The following is a 25779-nucleotide window of genomic DNA, read 5'->3' as shown; positions in this document are numbered from 1 at the left end:
GAGTCATGTTATTTTACACTATGTAAACCGTTGACACTAAAACTGACATAAGACTACCTATCATTTTTATTATTTGATTAAAGTATAGATTTTAATTATGCAAATTTGGAGTATATAGGGTAAACTCAAAAAAGTATTTCCAAGAAGTCATGATATCCCTTCTATGCATTGTAAGATGAATAAAAAATAGAGAAATGGAAGACCATTGAAGTGTTCTTAATACTGACTAGCCACAATGTGTTTATTAGTCAAGGTACAAAGATGAATGTTTTAAAAGTATATTAACAATATTTTATAAATAATATCTATTCCTAAGTGTATAAAATCAACAAATCATTATCATTTCATATAGTATAGCACCTTAGCCCCCCATAACAATTTTTAATTTTCAGGTACAAAAGTTATATCAGGAAACAGGATGAATTGGTAAAGGAAATGTCTGTCTGTCTGTCTGTCTGTCTGTCTATCTATCTATTATAATACTCAGCCATTAAAAAGAAGGAAATCCTGCTATTTGTGAAGACATGTACAAACATTGAGGACATTATGCTAAGGAAAATAAGTCAGACAGAGAAAGACAAATACTGTATGATCTCATTTACATGTGAAATCTAAAAAAAAATAAAATAAATAAAGTAAAAATTATAGAGAACTGATTTTTGGTTGCCATAGCTGGGAGGTGGGTAGAATGGGTAAAAGTGATCAAATGTACAAACACCCAGTTATAAAATAAATAAGTCCTGGGGATATAATGTACAGCTTGGTGACTACAGCTAATACTACTGTATTGTTAAAAAAAATTATGCCAGGGCAAGAGGCATAAACTAAACTAGCCCAGACAAGATAATCTACTTTGTATGGTCACCTAATCACAGAAGACCTTAAAGGCAGGATATAGAATTTGAACTTGACCTCATCATAAGTGGGAGCTATTGAAAGTTCTAAGCAGAACACCAAAATCTGATAAAATTAGTGCTTAAGAACGTTAAGGAAGCAGGAGGCTTAGATAGATTAGAAGAGACAGGCTAGAGGCAGAAAAGCAGAGAAATACCAGGAGGATTAAATTGGGGAAATGAGAAGGAAGATAAAGTGTGAAATGAGAAGCACTCCCCCAAGACAACTCCAAATAAACTTTCCAAAGAAAGGAAGGAAGGAAGAAATGAAGGAACGAAGGAAGGAGAGAAGGAAGGGCAAGCCTCAGTTATACTTCACTTTAGAACCCACAAACCTGAATTTCTCCTTCATGGTTAAAAAAACATGGGTAGAAAAGCAATTCAAAACAAGTCTATAGAAGTTGGAGTGACTGTCTGTATCTGTCTTCTTTCCTAAGTGTTTTCAGTATGTACTAGCTGAGCTTCAGATGTATGTCTGCACAAATACGTTAGGACACAAACTACTAAAAGCAGTTAGCACACAATAATGGCCATTACTTGATCTTAGGACTTGTGTGGTTAGTTCAGGATTGTTCAGTATTTAATGGCATATCTATATATTCTCTCTCTCTCTCTCTGTCTTTTGTTTCACATACATTTCTCAATCATTAATCTTCGTACTTTTTCTTAAATCACGTAGCTTTGCCTTTTGACACCAATCACCTTTCTCCCACCTTCTTTAATTTGCAAAGCTAATATATGTAATAACTTTTATTACCATGTAGCCTCACATAATCATCATTTTCCTTTAAGCTTCTAGAGTTTATGTTTATTTTATATATAATGTCCAATCTTTTAGCTGTACTTTTCAAGAGTAAATGGAAAATTTTATCTTTTTTCCCTGCCCTGAAAGTGGATAGTCCCTCACTCTCTTACCTCTTTAACTATGATTTTTTAAAATTTTAATTTGGCAAAAATGTCAAAGCCAATTGCAGACACATACTCACAGTTTTATTTATTATTCCTGGTTGTGTAATTTCAGTAACTTCAACAAACTTTTACTACTATTTGACAAATATTATTCATTATAAAATTTGTGTCATAGAAATATAAGTATCCTGTAACTCTTGATCCTTATCAAAGAGGAGCCACTCCAGCATTATTCTTCATTCTTGTACTACTTCTGTCCACAGATTACCTCTAGCTTATTATAAGGATTCCTCTCCAATAGGAAGTTGTTAATGCAGTTCTATAAATAAATTGTGCAAACTTCAAAGCTAATCATTTCGGATTGCACAACTGTGACCGTCACATAGAACTATCTAAAGACACCACATTATAAGGTTGTCCCCTCATCATGATGTCTATAGTGAGGTGGAAAGATCCTCCCACACACATGAGAGCCCAGGCTAGGGGTACCTGAATCCTTGGTCATCTACTACCCTCTGCATTCTCATAGGTACATTATTTCTTCAAAAGTCACTAGCAATCAAGTGGAAGACAGGGTTTAAGTTTGACCTAAAAGTAATATCTGTGGTATGAAAAGAATTAAGTTTTTTAAATCTGTGATTTAGAGCCCTATGACGTTGTCTCCATGGAATATCAAATCATCCATGACTTTTACTAATGATATATAGCATTTCATGTATACCACATTATGCCTTTGGCTTAAACGTGTATTCAGAATCAGCTAATGCAATTCAAATAAAAACTCCATGTATTATTACAATATTTTTATAACATACTAAAATCTTCACAAAGCTCACAATCATCATTTTGTAATAGTTCATTTTGTTTTGTTTTAATTTTGTGAGGAACTATGACAAAATTAATTGGTAGTGTAAACTGGTAAGAAAGAGAACATAACTACTTAAAATGACATAGACTCTAAGTGTGGGACTCTAGGATTTCTGTGAAGGGTAAGTTTACCTCTGCACGTTTGTTTCCTCATCTGGAAATGGAATTTACAACAGGACCTATCTTAGAGTTCTTGTGAGTGTTAAATAAATTAGTAGTGTATAATTTCATGGATCAGTGCTTGACAAATGGTAGTCTCATGAAGTCACATAGTAGATGAGTTTAGATTTGAAGGATTCACATTTGATCTCTTTCTTTTACATTACATTGATGATTCTTATGATTGCAGTGTAGCTCTTTGATGCTTAGAATGTGGTCAATGAACATATGCATTAACCAGAATTTTGTTAGAAATTCAGAACTTGGGGTATAATCTCAAGCCTCTGAATATATGATTTAAATTTTAATAATGTTAGGTGATTCCCACGCACATTAAAGTTCATGAATTACTGATACAAGTGTTTCTTTTAATTATTATTTACACCACCTTATCATAACATCTCTGTATACCTATGTCATTCCACTATTATCTTATATTAGCTGACTTTTACCACATTATTTGGCTCAATTAAAAAATACAATTACAAACTAAAATCCAATTCAAAATAAAACAGATGACCATATGAGAATGTAAGACATAAAACATAAAACTGAAGGAGGAGAAGGAGGAGAAGGAGGAGAAATAAGCAAATTGCACTTAAAGGCTCATCAATTGTTTTAAAATTTATCAACCAAAAGAGCATATTTTTTCCACTGGTATTTGATTTATATTTACAGCCTGCAGTTTGGTTAAATGTGAAGGAAAAAATGCAGTGAATGCATACAGTCTTTGACTGATGTTCTGTGTAACAGCCGTGTTACAGTGGTTATTGGAAAGCATGTCCAGCAACTTGAAGTTTTAAAAAAACAAAACAAGAAAATATGAATTGTTGCAGAGTTTCCTAGAGCAAAATTCACCAGAGTACAACATAAAGTAAACCATGGTTCAATGACTTCTACTCTACAGAAAGAGATTTAGATTGTGATGTATATGAAATAAAATGCCTTAGATGTATTCACTTACAGAGTCACCCATAGGGTACCATGAGAGGGAGTCAAGTGGGGGATCAGTGATGACGGATTATTCAGACCCAGTTTGATAGACTCCTAGGTACTGTAGTACAGCCTGACTGCAAAAACCGTCTGCAGTTTTGCTAAGAAAGAATCTGAACACCAGTATCAGTGTAATCTCCCATGTGTTTATTAATTTTTTTTTAACCTGAATTCGACTGACATTTCTCTTTCTAACATTCTTTGGCTCTCTGCTCTACAGAAGGATTAAGATATCACTCACTGTTTGACTTCTTATCTTTAGTAATACACATAACACAAATGTAACCTCATTTTGAAATGATAAGGGCTTCTGGAATCTGAGATTATACTGGTATATTAGTCAGGATTCCACAGAGAAACAGAGCCAACAGAACGTGTGTACAGATCTCCCTCAGTTTATGATAGAATTACATCCCATTAAGCCCACTGCAAGTTGAAAATAATCTGAGTCAAAATTGCACCTAATACACCTAACCTTCAAAACATCATAGTTTAGCCTAGTCTACCTTAAACATGTTCAGAGCACTTACATTAGCCTACAGTTGGACAAAATCATTTTTAACACAAAGCCTATTTTATAATAGAGTGTTTAGTATCTCATGTAATGTACTGAACACTGTATTGAAAGTGAATGGTTGTAAGTGTATCCATTGTTTGTCCTTGTGATCTCATGGTTAACTGGAACAGTGGCTTGGTGTTACTGCCTGGCGTCATGAGTATCCTATTGCATATCACTAGCCCTGGAATGGATCAAAATTCAAAATGTGAAGTACAGTTTCTACTGAATGCATATCACTTTTGCACCACCAAAAAGTTGAAAAATTACAAGTTGAACCATCACAAGTCAGAGCTTATATATACAGAAACAGATTTATTTTTTAAAAAATCTCATTCAATTTTGGAGTCTTGTGAATGCAGAATCTGATGGCGGAAGCCTGAAAGCTGGAGACTCAGGAGAGAGTTGCAGTTCAAAGTTCAAGGGTAATTTACTGGAGCATTCCCTCTTGTTAGGGAGCTGTCAGTCTTTTGTGTTATTCAGGTCTTCAACTGATTGGATGAGGCCCACCCATATTATGGAAGGTAATCTGCTTTGCTCAGAGCTCATAGATTTAAATGCATATTTCACCAAAAACACTCTCACAGAAACATTCAGTACAATGTTTTACTAAGTTTCTGGGCACCATGGCCAAGACATGTTGATAAATGGAATTATCACAATAGTTGAAAACAATTTTTTTTAATCAAACAAAAAATTAAAAAAAAAAAAAGCTTCAAGTCTGCCTAAAGATATGAGGTAAAAATTAAAGGAGGACACTTCAGAAAAATTGACACCTAAAGGGATATTAATTGCTCAACTATATCACTTATCATTTTATACTGAATTTGTTAACATGTCATCTCTCTTCATCACACTACATTTATAATGACTTCATATTACCTTTATATTCATAATCTTTAACATTGTCAGTATAAAAGGTATATATGTGTGTATGTATTTTTATTCCCTGTTCACAATCTCAATAAACTATACCACTCAATCATTCATTCAACAAATATTTATTAAGTGCTTACTGTGTGCCAGACACTCTTCCAAATGATTGGGATGCACATAATGAATACAACAGAAGGAAATTTAAATCATTCACCACATTTCTCAAGTTAGAAAAGTCAAAATTTTGGAGCATCTTGAAAAATTTTATTCTGAAATTCTACCTGCTACATCTCACATTTCTCCTAAATGTCTACTTTTTCCGTTTCAACTTGTCTAAGTTGCCCACCTCACTGGTCAATTATTTTCAGTTTCTTTGCTTTGAACTCAAAAGTGTCAGAGCTTTCCTGACCACAGCAAATGGACACATTCCTCTCTTTCCTTACTGTAAACATTAAATTTTTAAGAAGTCCATTTATTTTAAGTCACTTTTGATAATAATGCTTACTTTACCCACCATGCCTAATCAGCAGCATGCCTCAATAAGGTAAAAGTCTATGTAATCTTCCCACTATCAATTTTGCATAAGACAATTCAATGTTCACATAAAAGAGACAGTGATTTTTAAAAGTCAAATTTCAATAATAATCTCTTGCTGTCTTCAACTAAAATAATTTCTGTAACTCAGCCACCTACACAGCTCTCAAAGATCTGGCCCCTCTTAGTGCTCAGTCTTAATCTCATCTCACTTATTAACACACTTTTCTTCAGCCATATGGAACTTAAGGATGCACATCTTCTCTCCTCACACTCTTGATACTCTGGATCTTGAACATGCACTTTCGACTACCAGAGATATTTTTTTATTTAATTGAGAATTCATTTACATATTTTAAATTTCTGTTTAATCCTCACTTTCTTAAGGATGCTTCCTTAATTCCTAAATTAATATAGATAGGACTACATGATTCCTTAGCTTTGTACTTCATTTCACTGCATTAGTAAGTTCATAAACACACATCATTATTTGTTTCTTGGCTATATTCCCAGTCAGACAATAAGCTTCATAAAGTATGTAATCAGGTCTGCCTTACTTATTTCAGTGCTTAGCAACAAGGCTTGAGTAGAGCATGTGTTTAATTATAACTGTTGAATTAATAAAGGAATAAAAGATTATTTAGACACAGAAACAGGTGCTTAAAAGAGAGTGGTTTTTAATGACCCATAGATTCCCATTTATTCCCTACCAGTTTTACTCTAATGTGAATCTACCAACCATTCATTCTCAAATAATAGCTGATTTTCTCTTTAAACGGTATGAATCATTTCAACTTCTCCAAGTACATTTTCTAAACTTCTTCTCTGTATTCTTTTTGAGAGTCATCCTAGAGACAATCCTTTGCTTGAAGTTGTCATAAAGCCTAAACAACTCATGCATGCAACTGATTCCATGGTTAAAGCATTTAGTCTTATATTACCAACCATTTCATTTTCCTTGTAATTGCCCACCTCTCAAATCTTTCCTTATAATTATTTTTTCACCATTATATAATTATGAATAAATCCTCCACAGTGTGCTGACTGCTGAAAATCTAATTATTAAACTTAAGAAATGTGAATGCCTTTTTAAAAAAATGTTAAATTTTACATTTCAGTAAAACTTATTATTTCAAAGTTTTCAGAAGTTTACTAATTAAGTTTGCATATTTGTAACATTATCTGAATTACAGGCTAAAGCCAAATGATTCTATGTAATTACAACCAAAATGTATTTAACATTAAAAATTACTTACCTAAAAAAGTGAAAGCCAAATAGCCACAGAGGAAACTACTGAGAGGATACATAACAGAATGATTTGAAAGCAGAACAATTTTCAAGAAAGCAAATTGTTGTACATCTAGGCTCTGAAAATCCAAGACATACTCTTTCAAATTTCCCAGATACCTTTATAAAATGAATTTCTCCTTTTTTGAATAGATTAAATACAAAAAGGATTCAGACACTACAGTCTAAGGTGAAGTTTATCTGAATTTGATTTGATTGACTAAAATTAATGAACAATTAGAATTAGAAAGCATTGCATGTTTACATCATCATGAGACTTCCTGAAATTAATACTGCAGTTATAAAACCACAAAATATTCATTATGCTGTGTTGATTGGAACGTTCTCCCTTGGATGCCTTCTTCTCACCATTTTAGCTCTTAGTACAAACGCCTAGTTCTCTGTAAAGCCTTCCATTACCACTCTACCTACATAGGCAACACCTCACTCAGTCACTGTCTCTAATGTTGCCTTATTTAGCTTTCCTCAGAGCATCTGATTATGTTCCATCATTTATATATTCTCTAGTCCAAAATGGAAGCTTCCTGAGGACAGGGACTTTTGTTGTTTTACTATCCACTTACTCTACAGTTCCTAGATTAGTATCTGGTACATGGTAAGAGTTAAATAACAATACTGTTTTACTGATTGAATATATTATGTACCACTATACATATATAATGACAGCAGAAAAAAATGTGAATGACAATTGTTTCATCTTTCCTTTTTCAATCAATTTTTAAGAAATTATTAAGTGACAAAATTTTCTATCATTTATGATTTACCTGGAGTTAAAAATAGGCTATTTATAATCAGATAAATACATTTTACTTCTGTCTGATAACAACGCATTTAGATTACAAAGTTAGTAAAATAAATTAGTAAGTGAATCATTATCAACATAACCACAATGTGTTTCAGTGTGTGGATCAGCTATAAAAATTAATGCAGCCTAATTGTTTCAAGAATAGGGTGTGAAGCTTGTCAGGCCAGTTAGCACACACTGACTTACCATGAGCTCCATGAACGTAATTCTCTGAAGCCCTGATGACTTTATCTATAAAACAGGAATAATGAATTATCTCTCATCTGTGGTGATTTGGAAGTCTTAAAGAAATATCATGTATGAGAGGTGTAGGATATTTCCTGATACCAATTAAACAATAAATACTACTTATTAGTATTATATGTATATCAGGGATATGAGAATATGACATCTTTTACTGAATCATTAATATTCATATATGTAGTATAATCTTTATTTTATATTTTGAAATACGGTTATATTACAAATTCAAGTGTAAAATTAAACATGAACTCTGAAGTAGGATGGGATTTTGCACTTTTCACAAAGATTTTAGTTGTTTCAGGAACACCAGATTTATACTTTAATTACCTACTGGTAATTGGTAAGTCAAAGAGAAAAAACAAATCAAGCACTGAATCCACACAACACAAACTCAAAGATGACTATGTAGTATTATACAAATTTTTTAGAGAAGTTATTTTATTTGGGCTTCTGAGTGATATAGACTCTTATTTGTCTATGGCCAATTTAAGATTATCACAAAGACAAAGTAAACAATGGCTCTATCTTTTCATTTAAATGAATTGTCTAAATATTTGACTGAGCTGATTAGGGCACATCAGTAGCCTATAGACTCACCTCACTCCATTAAGTAAACACATTATGTCAATATATTAGTTACCTCAATTCCAACTTTGAATTAAAAAGTGAAATAAATTACATAAAAGGCAAATTAATTGGGTTATCAGGCATGGCATATCATTTGTATGGAGGAGAGGTAACTGAAACAGGTAGAGAAATGGGAACGTCAAATGTCCAGTCTCTTCTGTCCATGTCTTCACATACCATACATAACTAAGGCTTAGATATGTTTTCCTATAATTATCCTAATTAATAATTTATTGTAGCTTATCGAATAATTTTAGCATTGAGCCTTTCCAGTGAAAAATAAATTGTCACTAGTAAGATACTAAAAGATTAAAACATTTACAAAACATTAACATTCACTCTTGGAATCTTTATTTGCTAAATTATATGCAATATTTAAGAACATCAATATTACTCAGCCTTGAAGAATATGCATGTACAGAATGTAGTACACAGACTTTACTGTTTTGAAAAAGATTTTTTAACTTCCTTCAGTTGATTTACTAAGCGTATAGCCTTGGACAAATTACTTGGACGAGTTTTGATTTTCTCTTTTTTAAGATGTAAAAATAATAAAATGTCAGCTTATATAACTGATATAAAGATAATATGAGATGTAAAACACTTACATACTAATAGTGATAATGAACAGTTAACAGATCAATTACTATTGGTATTCAAATCAATAATGAAAAATTCCCAAATCTAATGAAAAAGGGCACAGAATCTCTTCAAGTTACCTGTTTGGTTATGTAGCCACTCTATTTTTTTTAAGTAAGCAAATTCAATTAATTATGCAGAATATATACACATATTTAACTAAATACTGAAGTTACATAATTTCTTTAAAAATATATTTTACATGAAAAAGTAAAAATGTAGAGAAGGAATAAATTCTAAATAATCAATGATTTTATTTCAGAAATTCTCAAATATCTACAAATATAACCATCCACTAATTCAACTGAAAGATGCAGTTAGAAATTGTCATTCCTAATTCTCCTGCTCCCTTTTATTCCCCTTTTGGCCTGTAATTATACTAAGGGCTCTATCAGTAGAATACATCCCACGTGCATCCCTATGAAATAACCGCACCACATGGCATGTAAAAGGTTTACATTCAGACTGTTATTTTGGTTTCTTTAGCAACACAAATGCATCTGTTCTCAACACAATTAGGATGGGCCACATTGAAGATAATCAAAACAAATAATGAAAAATGGTTTGCTTGATTTGGAAAATAAGGCACACTGCCTACTCAGACGTTGGCAAAGCTTTGATAGTGATGCTGTGTGGAATTAACATATTTAATGAAAATTGATTTTGTTTATGTACAGAGATAATGGATATGCCTGCATAATTTCTGGGCAAGGCTCTTAGTTATTAATTATTATTTTATAATTTATCCAAGACAGTTCAAGCCAAAGGTAGCATCTGTTTGGCACTGAGGTTCTACTTAGATTTAATTTTCCAGTTCAAAAGAAATAGCTACAAAGACTCAAATAAACTATTCAAGGTCACAAAAACAGTAATCTGCCTTGATTAGAGACCTACAATCTACAGCAACCCAGAGAGTAAATTACAGAAGTTGACCAGCAAATTAAATTGCTGTCTGTGTATTATAAGAAGACAAAAATGGGAGAATAAATAAAGAACTGGAATGAGATTTTTAAAATACAAATCCTATATTGCATAAAAATTTTTTTAAATATATTTATAATTTCTAGGTTAATGCTTTCTTACAATGATATTCTCTCATTGTTTCTCACTTTACTCAGAAAATAAAAAACTACTTTGCAATGCCTGTACTGCCAAACTGTAAACAATCCTTTGAATTAATATTGAGATATTTGATAACTTTATATATATATGACTAAAATTGAACTAAACTTTTAAAGATTTAGTTAAAAAAAATCAGCTTGTAAACCACTCTTCAGATTGGTACACCTAAAAATTAACTAACATGCATCTTTGGCACTTGTATAGCATTTTACAGTTTAAAATTTACAATAACATTTATTTTCACACCAAATAATAATCATGATATAAATTTTGTTAATTTTTTAAATTCACAGATCAGGAAATTGGGATGAAGAGAGAAAATTATAAAATTCATACATTTAGTAAGTGAAATGGAAAGAGTCAGTTGTTTTTTTTTTAACCATAATCCAGGAGGTATGGCTATCTTGTTCTTTGCTAACTCTGTTAAGCCCACCATGAAACTCAAAGTGGGTCTCAATCCATATTTGGCAAAATGAATCATATTAAATTCTCTTGCTCTTTCTAGTATGAATTGCTTCCTCATTACGAAAAAAATATTTTTTATGCAGTGTCATGATTACAAATATATTCCTTAATGAAATTTTTCAACTTTATGGAAAGTTCTCTCAGGCACCAATCAATGTTTGGATTCATAGTTTAGCTTGTCATTAAATATCTCTGGAAATATAATAAAATTCTATTGGTAGGGGATGTCTGTCTTCCTGTAGAAAGTAAGTTATAGGACTAGTTAAAAACAGAACATTACTGCATACCACATTGTCAGAGACCCACCTAAACATAGCTTTATTTATATCTTGTAGTACACAAGTATACATACTAAACATCCTGAATATGAAATCTATGCAGAATTAGAAAGGAATGATCTTTAATACTAATAACAATTATATACATTATCTCAGTGTTTCTAAGCAGTATCTCTTCCCTTGTGTATCATACATTTTGATCTCTTTTAAGACTAAGATTTCAGATAAATTTCTCTAAAGACTAATAAATGACATACTAAATGACATTAAATTTGAACATTTATCAACTGAGAAAAGGGAAGAGAATGTACTGCTTCATCGTTGTTGAAGAGTTAATGAAGCAGTTCTAAATGGCTTTCCATGTCCACAGTATAAATTCACATCACAGGTATCACCACTGAATCTCTAAGCATGTGCTTTCTATCTTTCTACACACACACATACACCTGCATTATTTTTTGAAGACGGTGAATATAATACTGGAGTCGATGGCTGTACATAGACTCTAAACAGGTAGAATGTATGCACATCCAGTTTGAATCCAGTATGCCCAATATTTTTCGGTGTCTGCGTAAGTTTTTGAGTATGTCTGCATCGACAAATGAGTTCCAGGGGAAAAAGAAAACTGATAAAATCATTTTTCCTAATGAATGAATAAAAACTATAGCAGGTATTGTCTAGAAGAAACAGAGTAAGTGGGTGGAGTCAGTCTGACCTTTGATAAATTCACGAAACATTCAATAATGTATGTAGTCCCTCAACAAATATTCTTTGCCCATCAATTTTTGTTAGGCATTGTTTAATTGGATAGTATACAAGGATGAACTAAAGCGCTATATTCAGGAAGCTTTCATACTAATGGAGAGAACAAGTGAAAGACAAATAACTATATAACCAAATTGTCACATAATGATTAAGAGCTATATTAGTTCACCAGGGCTGCCACAACAACGTACCACAGACCGGGTAGCTTAAACAACAGAAATGTATTTGCCCACAGTCCTGGAAGCCTTAAGTCTGCAATCAAAGTGTCAGCAGGGTTGGTTTCTCCTCAGGCCTCTCTCCTTGGCTTGTATGTGGCCCCCTTCTCTCCATGTCTTTGCATGGTCTTTCCTCTGTGTGTACCTGTGTCCTAGCCTCCACTTAGAAGGCCACTAGTCACAACGGATTAGGGTCCACCCTAATGACCTCATTTTACCTCTTTAAAGACTCTATTTTCAAACACAGTCATATCCTGAGGCACTGGGGTTTATGATTTCAACATATGAATTTTGGGGAGACACAATTCAGTTCATAACAAGTGCTAAGGAAAAAAAAAGTAGACTAGGGGATAAATACAATGAACATTTTTCCAGATAGCAGGAGGATGGGCATTTTCCCTCGGGTGATGGCTTTTCAGTTTAAATCTAAATGAAATTAGGAAGCAAGATGTGTGTTTCAGAGGCAAAGGTATTTCAGGCAGAGCAAAAAGCACCTTCAAAGGCTTGAGTGAGAGAAGCCCGGGGCAAGGTGAAAACAATAGGATGAGGCTTGAGAAAGGGTGAAGGATTAAATTATGTAGGACAGTGTAGTTCACGGTAAGATCTTGGTTTCCACTGTATTTTTATGAGAAATTAATCAGGGGCATATAAGCCAGAACTCACACAACATGACCTAAATTTTGGAAACTGTGATATGAAATTAAAGATCAAAGAAATATTTAATTAGATGTATGAACAGCATCTATAAAGTAATACTTAAAGAAACCCATAACTTTCATAGGTAAGGTGGAAAAGGCGCTTTTTTACAGTGAAATATCCCTTAATGAAAACGTTGGAGACAAGAAAATGCGTCAGAAAGATTACACAATATTTTACAATATGTAACTGTTAAGCTTCACTTTCTTTTCATTAAATATCTAATTGGAAACACACTGTGCAGTTATAGAATTCATCAGAATTTCATGTTTATTCTATAAAAAAATCAGATACCCAAAGATAGAGAAATTATTGAAAAGCATGTTTACACCCTGCTCCCTTATTATAGGAAATTATTATTTGACAAACAAAGAACTGTGGCTGTGAAAAATCCAGAACACATTCAGAGATGCAAAATAGCCTGATTACTCTACTTCAATCGAGAGTCCAAAAACAGCTGATCAGTGGGCCCTAGTGAAAGCCAGTTTTTGAAAGGTAGCTGTCAATAATTCAATTTGCTAAGGAAAGAAACTGTTGAAAGGAGACTGAAATGGGTTTAAAATTATCACCTTTAGGAACCCAAATAATCTGAGTACTAAAGACTCACTCTGGAGAATATTTATGCAAATACTTTCCTTTGCAATTTTAACTCTTTCTGAATTACATAAGTTTTAGGGGAAAGTATGACCAGTTTTTCTTAAGCATTAAGTTTTCTACATAATTTTATCAGGATTAAAGCATAAAGAAGTATTGTGTCTGTCAAATTCTCTTTTGATAGAAGGAAATCTAAAGGTTCTTGCAGAAGAAAATGACAATTATCCTATTTCCCCTTTCTGAAGAATTTGAAGTCAATTATTGCATAGGTCTTGATATATACAGACTCAATAAAGATAACTGATATTCTTTCAAACAGAGCATTTTCTCTTAGAAAATGTTTCTCAGTCACTCTTATTAGAAGTCTACAATTAAATTAATGGTTTTGAAGAGCTCTGTACTGAAGCATAGGGCTGTGGGGAAATTATACAATAGGACACAACAGTGCCCCTATGTACAGAATTAAAAGCTGAACAGCGAAAGTTTCAAAATTGTGACACTGTTCTTTGTTTACTGATTATATTCTCCATAAAACTATTTAAAACTACCACTAGAAGTTGGAAGAACTTTACTTTAACCTGTTTCTTTGCTTCTTTACCATATGATAGCAAACAGACACACACACACACACACAGAGTTAAAAATAAGGATCAGCCTTTAAAATGTCCCAAGCAGCCAAAACCAGTTTAGTCACACACAAAAAAGCTTAATTTAGCATATTTTGTAAGACTAACTTGACCTGTGTTGTTTTTTGTTTATGTCTCTGGAAATCATAAGCAAAACAGTTTTCCAAGGTTCATACAAGGTATTCACTATCCAATTGCCTATCATTTAAGAAAATTCTAGAATTATAAACAATCACTGTGAAGAGAAAATGTGAAGAGCAAAAATAAAAGCTGTCTTCTCACTATACAAACTGCTTTATAACAATATACCCCCCGAGACTCATTCCACATCTTGGTTTCAGTGCTCCCAGATCTCAAACTGGTTTTTAGGTGTGTACACAACAAACTTTTACTACCAATTATACTTTGGTGATTCCTTGGTTTTACTTCCATTATTTCCTAATTATTGACAATATAAAATATCATTATATATAAATATTGTAATATATGTATATATAATACATAAATATAAAATTTAAGATTAATTCTGAAAATTATTGAAAATTTGAGTTCTGTACATTAGAATTCCAGATGTAGACTTTAGAGGACAAAAAATAAGAAGACACATTTTTGTTGGTTGTTTTTAACATGGCAGAAAGAATGTCTAAAGAATATATTTGAGTAAATAATAAATCAAGCTAGGAAAATATCTCTCTGCACAGATTCAAATTAATTTCTCCTGGATGGGGAACAGTGTCAGATGTACAGAGAATACTACTACAACACAATAGTCAGAATTGTGGAATTAGTACTGGGAACAACTCTGAATATTATAATATTCACATAAATATTTCTTGAACAGTAAATCTGGTTAAAAACTACACCGTAATCATTAGATTTTTATACGTTGATATATCACTCAAATTTATGTACTCTTATTTAAATGTTTTTATAACTGGAAATAAAAATTTATATTCTATCTTCTATTTAAAAATATATGCTGAGTATTTGTATATATAATTATTTTGCAACATTGTTTTTTTCTTTTCTTTTTAGAAGTCTCTGTCAAATTAAAAGATGAACTGACTGGTTTTCAAATTGCCCAGATTTAGAGAATTTACGATAGAAATGTTATAAACTCAGATTATGAGGTGTAGGGAAATGGTCTTGCAAAAATACGGCTGCAATTTTGAGTTCTTTAAACTTAAGTGACTATTGGCAAAACTTCACTTTTTGCAGATTCTTATTCTTCTCACTGAATTACTCCATAACAAATATTTTCATAGCATTAAAAATAAAAGAAAATTTCATATGCACCATCACATACAGCCAAGAAGGACAGGCATTATTTTCTCCAGTTTTAGAATAGGTACAAGGAGGCTTAGAGAATTTGAGACTTGCTTAAACTTACTCTGATGCACAGAGTCAAATAGTAAATAATACATTGTCACTTAATAAATTGTGAGCTAGCTTATTCTGTAGTAACAACTGACTCCAAAATCCCATGGTACATTACAGTATAAGTTTCCACCTGGCTCATGGAAGAAGTTAGTATCCTGGGTTGTACATAATTACATCTACTATATAATACATACAATTCATATATTCAGTATATAAATGCAAAATTATATATATTTATATTATATCATGCACATTATGTATAATACATGTATCTGTATTACATACATACAATATACATATAACGTTTATATGTATATAAACATACATATACATAGTATGTGATACAGATATGTATATATTACATTATATAAGTGCAATTGATACTAAACCTACAGTGGCTGCTGTATCTGTAATATATGTATGTGGATGCATATGAAAATACAGCAGCAAATCCCCCAAGCTGACACCCACATCCGGGGCCTACCTGGTCCACGAGAAATCCGGGAGAGGAAGCTGCAGCTCCTTCGTTCCACCAAGGACTTCCTGCCGAGCAACAAGACCCGCTTCTGCAAGTTCAAGAGCCACTCTGGGCAGTTCAGACAGGGCTTCATCTCCATAGCCCAGAAATAGGAGACCTGCCTGCCGGGGAGAACTTCCAGAAGATCTGCCACGAGCTGCCAGAGCTCCTGCCGCACACAGCCAAGCAGCAGTACACAGGCTGTCGGCGAGCCTGGACTTCGGTCACTCCCGGCACCACCACCGAGAAGAACAAGAAGAGAGCGTGGCGGGCCAGCATCCGGCAGGTGGGCCAGACTGCAGCGTGGGCCGCACCTGCCGGCAGGTGCGCCGGAGTCTGGTGACGTCAGCAGCCGCATGGCGCTGCAATGGGCTCCAGCCAGGATGTTCGCGTAGCTCTCCCCACCATGGGCCGGAGCTACCACACCTGTGAGCCTGCTCTCTCCTTCCTCATCTCCCTCGGCTGCCACGCAGCCGCGTAAGGCCCTGGGGAGGCCTCCTATCAGGCTCCTCGCCGCCGGCCGCCCGGGCGTCACCGGAAGGCCCACACCGTCACGCAGGAGTCCTTCCGGTTTCCTCCTGGAACCTGAGAGACCCCAGCCTCAGCGGCGGCCGGGCTGGGTTTGTGTTCTTGTGCTTCTGGAAGGTGCCGGGGGAGAAAAGGACCGGATGCCAAGACCTGTGCGCGCGGTCAGAGCCAGTGGCCACAGCAGCCGGGCCCTCCTGGGCCTGAGGACTGCAGCATGGTCGTCTCCCAGCAGGAGGCTGTTGGGCCCACAGGTGCTGGACTCAGACGGTGAGTGTGTTGTTTAAACAGTTGGCTGTTTCTGGTTTCAGGAATGTTCAGGATTAAAAGCAGACACGGAACTGTGCCGCCTGAAGTTGAATCTTTTTACAGGACAAGCTGAATTTGAGAACTCAAATTGCCTCCGACCTTTTATAAGACAGCTTATCTTCATATAAATTTATTTTGCAATAATGCAAAAAAAAAATTAAAAAGTGTATCCTCAAGAAGCACATCCTTGATCACTTCCATGAGCACCAACGGAAAGGGACCATGAGCTGGCAAGTCACACAGTGGCTCTAGCGCTCGGGATAGTAGTAGTAGGTATTTCCACTCAAAATTCATTTTTTAAGTCAAGTCACGTGGTTGTTCTTAAATTCACTATGCAAAAAAAAAAAAAAAAAGTATACTTAACCTTTCCTCAGGAGTGCTCTTCCTATCCACTCAGATCCTCAGAGTCTAATCTCTGGAGGATGCACATAGTTTTTATATTGGGAAAATAATACATTGCATCTTGATGTAGATTTTCCTTTTGTGATTGGCATTTTCTTCTTCCGGTTTTATTGAGAGATAGTTAACATACAGGACCATATAAGCTTAAGGTGTATGGCATAATGATTTGTCTTACATACATCATGAAATGCTTATCACAGTAGATTTAGTGAACGTACATCATCTCATAGATTCAACTTAAAAAAAAAGTTTTTCCTTGTAATGAGAACTCTTAGGATTTACTCTCTTTAACTTTCATATATAACATACAACAGTGTTAATTATATTTATCATGTTGAACATTATATCCCTAGTACTTACTTATCTTGTAACTAGAAGTTTGTACCTTTTGACAGCCTTTATCCAATTCTTTCTCCCTCTCCCCCGAGTCTGATAACCCCAAATCTGATCTTTTTTTTCTTTGAGTTTATTTGTTTTTGAAATACAGTTGATCAACAACACTATGCTAATTCCTGTTACACAACATAGTGATTCGATTTTTCTATACATTTCAAAATGATCACTATAATGTCTAGTTACTAATTGTCAGCATATAAAGATACTACATAGATATTGATTGTATTTTCCACACTGTACATTTTGTATCTGTGGCTAGTTTATTTTGGAACTGGAAGTTTGTACCTCCTAATCTCCCTCACCTAATTCTTTCCTCTCCCTCCCCTCTCCCATCTGCCAAACACCTGTTTAGTCTCTGTATCTATGACTTTCTGTTTTGTTAGGTTTATTCATTTGTTTTGTTTCTTAGATTCCACATATAAGCAAAAACCATACAATATTTGTCTTTCTCTGTGTAATTTATTTCATTTAGCATTGTGCTCTCTAAATCCATCCATGTTGTCAAAATGGCAAGATTTCATTCTTTTTTATGGCTGAGTAATATTCTGTTGTATATATGTACCACATTTTTTCTGTCCATTCATCTATTGATGAGCACTTAGGTTGCTTCCATATCTTAGCTATTGTAAATAACACCACAGTGGACATAGGTATGCATATATCTTTTTCTATTAGGGTTTTTGTTTTCTTCAGATAAATACCCAGGCTAGGGATTGCTGGGTCATATGGAAGTTCTATTTTTAATTTTATGAGGAATCTCTATACTGTTTTCCATAGTTGTTGCACCAATTTATGTTCTCAACAACAGTGCAGGAGGGATCCCTTTTCTCCACATCCTTCCCAACACTTGTCATTTGTTGTCTTTTGGATAACAACCATTCTTAAAGGTGTGAGGTGATATCTCATTGTGATCATTTTTTGCATTTTCTTGATGATTAGTGATTTGAGCATCTTTTATGTTGGCCTCTGTATGTTTACTTTGGAAAAATGTTGATTTAGATCCTCTGCCCTTTTTTTTTTTTTTAATCAAGTTGCTTGTTTTTTTGATGTTGAGTTGATGTGGCTCTTTTGACTTGGATATTCATGAACAGAAGGATAAGTATCTGCATCCTCTGCTTCCCTTCCAAACACAAAAATTAAAAAAAAATTAAAAAGAGCAGGACCAGGGCACACCACAGTCAATGAAATAGAAAATTGAAATGGTAGTGGGAAGGTATTGTTTGGGCCCTGTAATTGGCAGTTCCATGTTTAAGTTCAATTCTGTTATATGGAAGAAGCTCTGTAGTCTTTAACTCCATACCCTTTCCTCTGGGAAATTCTTTATTTTCTATTTACATTAAACCTATCTAAAGTGGACATTAAAGAATGGGGCTGTTTTCTGAACAGATTTCTCAAGCCTACTTTCTGCTTCTAGGTGCTTGTGGTCCAAGGATGTTTTAATAATTAAACATTCACAGATGATTTTCATTTGTTTGATTGTTTATTTGGTTTTATTTCTTTATTTGTTGTTTGTTTCATAGTTTTAATTTTTTTTTCTGCCCAAAGCCACTGTAAATTTGTTAAGAAAATTTTATCAACAACTTACTTGATCCGAATCTGTCCTCAGCACCAATAACCACACCTGCAAGTATTTGCTAGAACTACTTTCTAGGTATTTTACATCTTTTTCACTGTACTATGTCTTTGTATCTTTTAACTTAATTTTAGATACCTTTGGTCTTTCAGACTTCCATTGAAGAATCACACTTTTAATCATTTCTCTGAGTCATGTTTCTCAAATAAAAAATGAATATATGCTACCATAATTAATACAGGCATTTTAATGACTATAAAGGTCATACTGTTGATTTAATTCTTGCCTATGAATCAGATGCTCTGAGTGTTATTCAATTTTATATTTTAATGACTTTTGTAGAGTAGTACTTGCTGCTTCTCACTCCACAACTCCTGAATTGTATGTACACTCCCTAGTCTTGTTCCCTCCTACTTACAAATACCTAGTTATTCTGAGCACATATCTCCCTCTTGTACTACCTTGGCAAGCACAGAAACAAACACAATAATTTCCCACTTACTGGTCTCATTCTGTAAGTCTACCAGGTTTATTAAGCACGTTGTCTGCTTTTCTAGTTATCACTAGTGACAATTTTACCAACTACAAAACCAATTCATTATAGTGGTCACTATTCTTCAAGAGTTTCTTAGCCAACTGTTGTTGTTATAGTAACACCTGAATTCTAGGTGCCAGTGTCTGTTTTAGTAAAGATGAGCTATGATAGACTGTGGTAACAAAACACTCTGAAATCCCAGGGAGTTAACCAGAAAATGTAATTCTCTAGCATACTAAATATCTAATTAAGCTTGATGCAGGGGAGTGAGGGGAGCAAGTGTCTTTGATCACCACAGTCACTCAGGTAATCAGAATTAAAAATATTGTATCTCTGCTGTGCTTCCGTGAGATGGGAAGAGAATGGCAGCCCAGGTACTATATTACGCTTGCAGCCAGGAGGAGACACGTATTAATTCTGCTCATATTTTACCTGGCAATTTGAAGTGTGAAGTGGTAGAGAAGTATCCTCTTATATGGGGAAAAGTAGAAGTACAGAGCATACTTCATGTACAATTTTAATGCCTTCCACTTCTAGTCCTTTGTGTCATTTAATTTAAATCTGTTAATTCTGTGAGTAGAAAATATAAATTTTATGAATAGAAATGAACATATATATAAAAATGCTGTACCAGTTTTTAAAAATGAAGAGAAATTCATGCTGCCGTGTAGTGGTGTTTGATGGTTATTAAAGGCAAGGCTGAAGTACAATAGTGCCCCAAATGCTCAGTTTTTCCTATTCAGATTTTCAAAGGATGAGGAATCAGAACTCCTGTTATTCATTCATATTATGTAATCCTACTAAATGGTTAGTTTATCTAATGGTTCTACAAAAAAATATGAGTTTATTGTACCCACACTCAGCCAAACCTAAGAACTGGTATTATAACTCTCACTTTTATACCTCCTCTGACTCTAGGATCAGGTATAAATATCTAAGCTTCCAGTGGTTTATATATGCTCTGAGTTTTTAAAGAAAGGCAGAGTCCTCTTAGGTTCTTGCAGTTTAAGATCAGGAAGCTTAACAGAGTCTCAGGACTTAATCTTTTGAATCCTTTTGATTCATGAACTCAGGGTGTACATAGGTAATTATTGAGAGAAGGCTCTTGACTGACAGTGAAGAGAATTGCTGACTTTCTTTTTCTGTGTAAACAAAATTCTGCTCCCTTGAAGTGAACATATGATGAATGAAATATGGTCTTTAGGCATTGGTTCTATATAATCTGATTTCCTTGCTGGTAGCAATCAAGGTGCTTATTAACTGCTTTTCTGATATTTTCTCTCTTTTTATCCTATCCATATAATTTTGTATTTGCCTTTTCACTTACTTCTAAGACTTAACCCTTTGCCATTTTGATAGATTTTTTTTTTAAGGCCATAAATTTTCCTCTCTTGTGAATAGATATGCTTTTTTTCTTCACCTCTTAAGTTTGGGTTGCCGCAAAGAGTTTTGGTCAATGACCAAACATGATCCAAGCAAAATCTTGAAAGGCATTTACTTGCTCTGGGACATCATCTATTGTGGCACTGAGGAAGCCCTGCCATGCCCACCCTGTGAAGAGCTGTGATATAGCCTGCAAAATAATGAGACATGTGACAAGTCACCCCTGTCATCTCAGACAAGACTCAGGCAGTCAAAGAGGCAGTCAGGGACTCGGTCCTCTGCCCTCATCTGCACTGATACATCATACTCTCTGATCTGTGGAGTGGGGGGGAAATGGAACATTAGAGGAACTGGTATCTTCTCTTTTCTCCTCTTGCTTGCATTATTGCAGTGAGTGAATAAAGGCTTGATTATTACTTTTAGTTTATTTTAGTTTGTCTCTTTGTCCTAATTACTTCTTAAAGCCAGGCTTCTTGGTGCCCCACCCCTTACATTTTCAAATTGATATGACACGTGATGGCAGCTTTAATCTGTATTTCTACTAGTCATATACATTTGATAACAACACTCAAATCCAATAATGAAAACCAGTGTCATCAGAGAAAATAACCCATTTTTAGAACCCTGACACAGCATGCTTATTAAAATTCTGGCATTCTTAAAATGAGTATAGTAGACATCACATGTGTATCTTGACAATATCTTTTGCATCACCACAATTAGGAATAATTAATATTTGAGGGATTCAGATATGATGCCAAAAATGTAATTCCTTAGTGCACCATGAATTATTTATGTTGTGTTCAATGTTCTCTTTTTAGATCTCTGTATAGATTTGAGGTAGAAACCTTAAAACCCATCTTAAATTTTTCTTCCAGGTTCAAAACCCACAGTCTGACAAATAGCTTAAAATGTTCTCTGTGATTTCCTATTTTGCTTTATGGTTATTGTAAATTTTTCTAAAGATTGTTCCATGTGTGCAACTTCAGGTAGGAGAAAGCTGAAGGCCTATACCTCTGCTCAGAAGTTATCTATTGACAGGCGCTGGCCTACAGATTATGAAGGAGATTATCAAAGTATCTAATACTTACCAGAAGCAAACAGTAAGAGGTTAGCCTATTGGAATTTGTTCTAATCATCATCTCTGAGTAATAAAGTAGTAGAATCAACCCCACTTCAATCTCTACTACCAGTCCACGCAGATAATTACATCAGAAAGATAAAGATACATTGCCAGACCTAAGGTCTAAACATTATTACAGCATAATGAATCTTTGCAAAGGGAGGTGGCACAGATATTTGGCATAAAACAATTTAAACACCATGGTAATTTGAAATCTGCTCTCTAGGATGACTGTGCTCCACCCCATTTTACTTTAAATTCCCATCCGCTTGGTTCCTGACCTGTACTGTGTAAGAGGATACAGATTCTAGAATCTGATGTGAAATTCCCTGGGTAGGGCCAAGAAAGGCTTTTGTCCCAGGGCCCTTCATTTTTAGCTGACTTAGTTGCCAAGCCCCTAAATCCTCTTCCCCAAGTGCATTGGAGCTTGAGAAAGTATAGTAGATCCAATTGCAGCTTGTCTGCTGAAGCAATGTCTCAACTATGCAGTTAGTTTTTGAGGGTGGGTATGGCATGAAGATTATTCTATTTGGCCTCCTGATGGCCTGTACACATATAATTGAAATTTCTGTTACCTGTTGTCCTGTAACTTGTCAGGTTCCCCACCTTCTTCCTTTTCCAGGTGTGCTCTCCTTGCTGCCTGTTAGAGGAAGCAATTGAAGGTGTTCCATTTATTCTTGATTTAGTTTGGAGGAGAGCATTTTTACCCTGTTGGCACATCTTTTACATAAGAAGCATAGAAATACATCCCTGAAATCTAAAGATAGTCTAGCTAGTGCTTTTTGCGTCATTGTGTCCTCTGCAGTCTCTGAATAAGTGCTCTACACAGTAAGCATATTACCTTCAAAATCACTGTCCACTTCTTCACTTCAATGGGCATTTGACTGTTCTATCCCAGTCACCAAGAAAGTATTTGATTCCAGATTACCAATACAACTGTATCACATATACTCAATTTTAAGTGCTTGAGTCAAACATATTAGGAACTTGGATTTGCTTATTAAAAAGTAGTAGTGAAAATAAAGGAAATGGCATAAATGTTGGAGGATGGGCAGTAGACAAACACTGTATGTTAAAAGGTGCAAGTTAAAAGAATACAGTTTTGAGCGTGAAGCCCAACACTAATATGCAAGAGCTCTGTGACCTTAAGAAGAATACAGCTTCTTTCTGTCACAGTTCCTTTATCTACAAAGGGCATAATAATACTAACCACCTTAAGAGGGGTGTTGTAAGAACTAAACACATGTAACTAAGTACAGGCACTAAGTTCATGGTCCATACAGGTTCACTACCATTTCTATCTCTGACTTTTTAGCCCCTTGGTTTAGAATAGGAATGTTAACCATCTATTTGCATGACTCCTGGGGTTGAGGTGAGTCAACGTCCAAGTGTTGTGAAACGTGGGAAGGAAAGTTATATACTGAGTTCTTACAAATGAGTGTTATTAGGGAACTTATAACAACTGTACAGATATGTATTGTATGTAATCATAGCAACATTTAAAATAACTTTATAGATATTTTCATTGTATAATATTGACATACTTACTACACGTAGGTGATTTTTTGTTAATCACAGACTAATTACCCATTAATATTGATGGTAGCACCCTTAAAATATGCTTTAATCAATCAGTGTTACTTAATAATAGTTTCAGAAACAAAAATTTAAATCAGTACGGTACCAAGCCCAAGCTCGCACTGCTCATTGCACACAGGCAAATAAATCAAGAGACGAGTTGTTGGGGCAAGGAATAGCAACTTAATTCAGAAAGCCAGCAGACTAAGAAAATGGTGGACTAGTGTCCTAAAGAAACATCTTCCCAGAGTTAGGATTCAGGCTTCTTTTATGCCAAAAGGGAAGGGATTGTGGTTGGTTGCTGCAGACTTCTTCATGCTAGAATCCTTTGTTCTTGCAGCTGTCCACTTAGGTCTGGTCACAATGTTCCTATAAACCTACAACAAGACAAGTGTTATTCTCTGTTCTGCAACTTTTACCTCAATATGAGTGGGAAAATGTTATACCTTTAAAGGTCAGAGTCTTGAGAATGGGCAATCCTCTATACATCAGGCTCTAGGCATTCTTAACTTGTAGCAAAAGCAATAGAATACAAAGGTTAAGGTGAAAGAAACGATCCAATGTGGAGTCAGATTTATTCTCCCTTATTTCAAATACAGAATATGTATTATTTAAATATATACCTAGATTGTTCACTCAAATGAACAAAGTTATTACTGTTTGGCCTTTATTTGAAAATGGAGAAGAGGAAAGTAAAATAATGCAAATATCAGACTTAGCAAGATGTCTAAAAATAGCACAGGAAAATATTAACCTAAGAAAATATAATTCAAGTCCTATTTGAAGAAATTTGTTGTCTTAAAGGGTAATACACATTTATTATGTGTCTAATATTGGTCAGTCATTTTGTTAATAGAATCAAATATTGTTTTGTTTAAATACCAAATGTATGAGGTAGAAACTATAATTTTTTCTTTTTTTTTTTCCATTTCCTTCTCTTAAAGTGAAGAAACTAACATTCAGGTTTCAGAGTTGGTGTGTAACTGTGTCTGGTCAGAACCAAATCTGTCTTGGTTCAATAACATAATATGAATGCTTAATTTATACTATAGACATTATATTAATTTTTTTCCAATGGAATCGTTATTTTAAGTTTTTCATAGGCTGTAATATAAAAATTGAAAGTAAGAGTTTTCAACAGAATATAATAAAAGCTGTTTCTTTTAGCAGGACTCTTATGTGTTAACCTTTAGATAGTTGTTAAAGTGACTTATATTGGTAGCTCCTTATTTTATTTCTATTCTAAACATTTTTAGCTTAAAGAACTGCACATATTGATATATCCTTGCATTTGGACAATGAAAATAACAGTAGCTTACTAAATGTTTGACTTTATTGACTATAAAGGCTTTCTATAAAAGGATAGGTTTGATATGTGAGAGTAGATAATACTAATAACCTTTGTGACATGTAATTCTCTCGGTGGCATTATTCTAGAACATGACCAGATGAATTTTGCAATGTAAATGCTTCATTTATTTTACTTATTGATGATTAGTGCTTTGCAAATATTTTTATTGTCTTCGTATATAATTTCAGTTACAATATTATCCATTATGTATCATGAATTTTTTTTAGAGTAAAAATGTCTGTGCCTATTTTAGTCACTTGGCTTTTCCTCAGGTAGTGGCATATGTATGTGGGGGGATACTTGCTATGTAGAATAAATGCAATCAATCATACCACATTCCCTAAAAGCAACCTCATGATCACATGGTAAGGACCAGGGCAGAGAGACAAAAACATCAAATAAGGAGGCAAACTTTCATTTTAAAATGTTCTGCAGGTGAAGAATTGAGTTGAATTCTCTTGAGAATATGCTAGATTGCTAAAATCTATGAAAGAAAACAGCAGAATGTCATAAACAGAATCAGAAATAGAATATGC

The sequence above is a fragment of the Camelus dromedarius genome, chromosome 3, assembly GCF_036321535.1.
Source record: "Camelus dromedarius isolate mCamDro1 chromosome 3, mCamDro1.pat, whole genome shotgun sequence".
In the NCBI taxonomy this organism is placed as follows: domain Eukaryota; kingdom Metazoa; phylum Chordata; class Mammalia; order Artiodactyla; family Camelidae; genus Camelus; species Camelus dromedarius.
Note: the sequence above shows the minus strand (reverse complement) of the source record.